Below are 5,187 nucleotides of genomic sequence, written 5' to 3'. Positions count from 1 at the left end.
TTCAGCCTCCACTCTTGTGGGAGGCAGGGCCGGGGTCTGACAAACTCCTGCAGTAGGAGTGAGACCTGCTCCCCCTGCGGATGCTAAGCCTGGAGTCAGAATTGTGCAGAGGCTGCGGAGGGGATCCTTGACCACAGGCAGCCCCCTGGTGTGGATGCCCTGTCCCTCTCTGCTACCCCTCAGTGGCTGGCAGAACCCCCAGACACCCACTCAGTAGCTGCCCCCCACCTGGTGTGGCTGTACTTAGAAAGGCAGGAAACTGAATCTCGGTGTTCTAGAAAGTCTTTCAACAATGAGCTTGCTGAAAAGGGGATTTTCCAGTTAACCCTGGAGAATTCCAGTTAACCAATGCCTCTTTGTATTCCAGTTCTTTGAAATGTGGCAATGTGTGTATTTAAAGTGAACCTCATTAGTCAGACGATCCAATTAAACAGGATTTCCCCACCATTTAGGGTAAGCCACAGCCGCACAGACTTATCAATTTGAAAAGGCATTTAATAGGACTCTTCATTATACTGATGAGGAAACTGAGGCCCAGAGAGGGACGTACATCACCCAAGGACACACAGCTCATTAATGACATGGTTGGCTCTGGAAACTGCCAGTCCTGAGTGCTTTGTGTCACATAAGACTTATCGCAAAAAAGGTTATGTTTGCGCTGGACTGTGTTTTAAAAGTTGGGGAATTTCTTGTAAAAAAAATCCAAATTTGGTGTTTCCTTTTTTTTTTTTTTTAAGATTTATTTATGCATACACAATGGGGGACAGGCCAGAGGTGTGGCCGGTGAGAAGACTCACCAGACACAGAGTGGGGAGCAGAACAGGAGGATCCACTGAATTACACTGCTGAGGGGAGCAGAGGGCGGGTCAGGAGAGGTCTGCCGTGCCCTGTGGGTCACCTCTCTGGCTGGGGACGGGACTGGTGCTGCAGTGTCTGCGATAGCTTCTCAGTGCTGTGTTTAGCCCATTGTGCCACCAGTGAGGGCCCAAAATTTGGTTTTTCTTTTGAAAAACTGGGAAATCTGGACCCAATGGCAACGAAAGGAGGCTAAATAAAAATGACTCTAAGGCAGAAAGCAAAGGAGATGCAGGTCTGCCCCGCCCCTCCCCCACCCCCGCTGCACCTATTTCACCACCGTGGTCCCTCTAGACCTTGGAACATGGGGTTTCTGCTTTCCAGTGAAGGGTGCGATTTGGCTAGTAAAAAGGAGGGTTGACAGAAGCCAGGGAGTCAGAGGAAGCCGGCACCCTGATAATGACAGTGCGGTGCTAGGGTCTCTCTGGCCCGGCGCCAGCTCAGATCAGGCTGAGAAAGAACTCAAGGAGCTTCATGTGTCGGTGAAAAAAGTGAGAAGCTAAATGACAACAAGGGAGATGTCACTTGGAAAGATAAGATGTTCTGGCAAAGCAAATGAACAGGCAACATGTGTTAAAGCAGTTCAGATGGTAGAGAAAGTTAGCCTGGAGGTGGGTCTTGACTCAGATGGACCTGGTTTTCTTTTCCCTGTTTCCCTTACCCCTCTGATGACCTGTTAAAGGGTGGAGGGACAGGATAGAAAAACCAGCCTGAAAGTGACCTGGACCTTCAGAGCCCAGAACCGGGATGGGTGGATGGAGGCAGAAAAGGGGAGGAAGATTTGGGCCGGAGAACAGTCCCAAGGGTGGGGGTAGACAGGATTTGGTGCCTGCACTGAGGTGGAGAAGAAGGGAGCAGAGTGCAAGCCAGTGGGACTTTGAGCCCAGGTGACCCCGGAGCCAGAGTGAAAGCTGATCTGGGGGGACATGACGACTTCCTCTCTGGATATGTGCTTGAGGTGACCCTGGGATTTACAACCAGACTTGTGCAATGGTACAGTGGAGAGTGGGTCTGGACTCAGACAGGGCAGAGCCGGTGGCCTGGAGGAGAGAGCCTAACCCAGCAGAATCAAGACATCCCTCCCGCAGAGGGCAGAGGCCAGAGGGCAGAGGGCAGGGACCTGTGGGTGACTCAATGAAGCCTGGGAGCAGCCAGCATTGAAAGACACAGACGGAGAAGCAGAACCAGCCACACAGAAGGAGCAGCAAGAAAGGCAGGAAGGGAGCCAAGTGGGTGCCCCTGAGGCGCTCATGAGACAGCTGGAGAAGGAAGGACTCGGGGTGCCCGAAGTGGAGCGAGCGGGACTGAGCTGGCCCCTGGGCTGGTCAGTTGGGGCGTCACCTGGAGGGACACATGCAGATGCGGAGGTGACTGGCACCCCCGAGACACCCCACAGGGCTTAGGGAAGAGCTGAGACAATTAACAGAGGACACCCCAAAGAAGTGGGAAAGGGGATAGTGGGTGTCTGTGAGTGCAGGAAAGGGGTAGTGGAGAGCAGGGGGAAGGCGCCGTAGGAAAGGGAGCCTGAACCAAGACCAGCCAGGCTTCCCAGGCCAGCAGCTGCTCTGTATCTGCCCGCCTGGGCACGCGGCTCCTGCTCTGGCTCCTGTCTGGCGCCATCTTACATCACTTCCTCACTCTGGATTCATTTTACCTAAACACACACACACACACACACACACAAAAACGTTCCTGGGAGTTGTCCCCTCTGAGGGGGCAACAGACAAGATCTGAGGGATTGCAACAGAAAGGAAGCCCTGCAGCGCCCCCACAGTCCTGTGAGGACCCAGAATGAAGTGGGGTCTCAGGGCATCAAGGTACCAAAGTCCAGGGTTGAATTCCAGCCCTGGTCTCCCCAGCCCAGTGAGTCAGGGAGTCCCAGGTAGTGAATTAAACGGAGACCAGGCTCCCCAGAAAATACGTGACAGCCGTTGCCCATTTAGGTTAATCTGAAAACATATAAAGACACTTACAAACACACACATTGATTAAATACTGGGAAGCCCATCACAGGGGAGGGGCGTCTGCTTGAGAGGAAACCGGCCAGAGGAGGACAGGCAGGCTGAGGGGCAGTCTACTCAGGGCCTTTAGCTGGGACTTTTGACCAGGGGTCTCCAGAGCCCCAGGACTGAGGCAGGGTCCTGACATTATAAGCAGAATTGCAATGCCTGTGCCTGATTTGCATGTGGACACTTTCTGGGGAGAGCATAGTGTTCCTGGGGTCCAAGGGGCCCTTGTCCCCCAACAGCTGTAAACCACTGACACGGAATCATCAGGCCTTGGGGGGACCTGGACACAATGGTGTAGCTTCTACCCCCCCACCCCTGGCGTTTTTCTAAATCCCTGTCTACAACCTCGCTAGATTTTCTCTCTCACACACACACACACACACACACACACACACACACACACACACACACACACACACACACACACACACACACACACACACCCCACAGGGGTGGGGGTGGGGGGAATCCCTGCTCCTAAAAGCTTTGGGGGCCGGCAGGGCTGAGCCAGTCTGCAGTGCCAGGGAGCAGCGAGCCTCAGAGGCGCCCCCCGCCAAAGGGTCGAGTTGCTGCCTCCATGGGGGCGGGAGGGGGAGGCTGCCGGAGCCGAGCGGATGTCACGGCTTACCTCAGAGCCCGAATTAGAAGGCTGAAAAAAATCACAGCAGGAAATAATGTGGTGCCCAAAATAGAAGCATCAACTGGGAGAGAGGCCGGGGAGTAGGTGGCATTTGAGGCTCCTGCCGAGTCCTCCCCAGCGGCTGCCTGACGAGCTAGTCGGAGGCGTGTGGAGGCAAACGGGCCAGAAACGTCAGAAAAGGCCAGAATAACCGGAGAGGGGACTCAGTAAACAGTGGCGGCTGAGGGAGGGAGGGGAAGGGAGGGGCCCTCAGCCCTGCTCTTCCCCCCCCACCCCCTCCTTTTCCTCCGCTGTCATCCTGACCCCGCCCACGTCCCTTCCCTCCCTCACCTTCGCTGCCCCCCCCACTTTCCTCTTCCCACCCCTCTCCTAAGGTCTCCCCTACTGCGCCCGACTCCCCCTGCCCTGCTTGATGCCTCCCACACCGACCCTTCCGTTTCTACCCTTCTTCCCCTCAGGCTCTGCCCAGGGCCCAGGCCTGGAGACCTTGGTCTGCGTCTCCACAGAGGAAACTGCCTGGAGGCCTTTGGGACTTTCCTCGGCCAGCAGATTTGAGGTCACTGCAGAAGCCTCAAACCTCGAGGTCGGCCACCCTCAGCCTGACTGCAGTAGCAGCTCCTGACCTCAGGCCCAGACACCCCCCCACCTCTGGGAGTCAGAACCTGGTGTCAGAGGAAAGGCTGTGGGTATCCTCCCCTTTCTGGGACACACACACACACATAGGCAACAACCCCCACACTTGTCACCAGGGTGGCACTTCAGAGCACGTATGTGACATAGTACCTCAATCCTCACAAACCCATGAGGTGGGTATTTTATTTCCACTTATATGGAAGAAATGGAGACAGAAAAAGATTAATTAGCTTGACCATCTTCGCAGAGCTGGCGAGGTAGAAGGAAGAGCCAGGGTCTGGGACCGAGAACGCAGGAGGCTGCTTGGACTCAGTTCACAGGCTTCTCAGCCTCAAGTCCTGGACTCAGTGTTCATTCTAGAAATTGAATTTTGTTTGTTGTATTTTTTCTTTTCTGAAAATAAGCACAAAGTATTTGGGGTTCTAAGCATTCTGGGTGCTTGGAGATTTCAGTTTCTTAAAAATCAGATAGTCTTATTTTTACTTCCCTGGGTGTCTTTTCCCCAGCTGTTGCTCTACTGAAAACAAGCACTGTCATTTTTGCCAGTTTCAAATGCTGCGCGTCCTGGTCACCATCTGGGATGAAACGGGCATTCGTGTTCGCGCTTTAGCTCAAGCACTGCCCACGCGCTGTGCCTTGCCCACCCCTTCCATGATGCCTTTGTGTGACCCTGGGTTAATGACTTGTGACTCGTGTCAAGAAGAATTCTCAAGAAAGGCGTGTGGCTAATGGACTTCACACCGACTTTGTTTTCTGGAGCCTGGGAGTTACTGGAATAATTGGGAAGAAATACCGATGAGGGCTGTGGGGAGGGGACTTAACGAATTGGCGGAATGAAATAATGATCGTTACCATTTATCAATACTTAGTGCAGGCTTCGTGCGAGTCTTTCACAGAAATGATTTAAGGCACACGATGGCCGCTTTAGAAATTTCATCATCACTGTACAGAAAACCCAAGGTCATGAGAGGCAGAAGACGCACTGAACCAACTTTCACTGCATGTGAAAAGGGGTACTGGTTTCTGCAAGTCCTTTTTTTTTTTTTTTTT

Source organism: Condylura cristata, unplaced genomic scaffold, assembly GCF_000260355.1.
Source record: "Condylura cristata isolate star-nosed mole 26May11 unplaced genomic scaffold, ConCri1.0 scaffold00020, whole genome shotgun sequence".
In the NCBI taxonomy this organism is placed as follows: domain Eukaryota; kingdom Metazoa; phylum Chordata; class Mammalia; order Eulipotyphla; family Talpidae; genus Condylura; species Condylura cristata.
Note: the sequence above shows the minus strand (reverse complement) of the source record.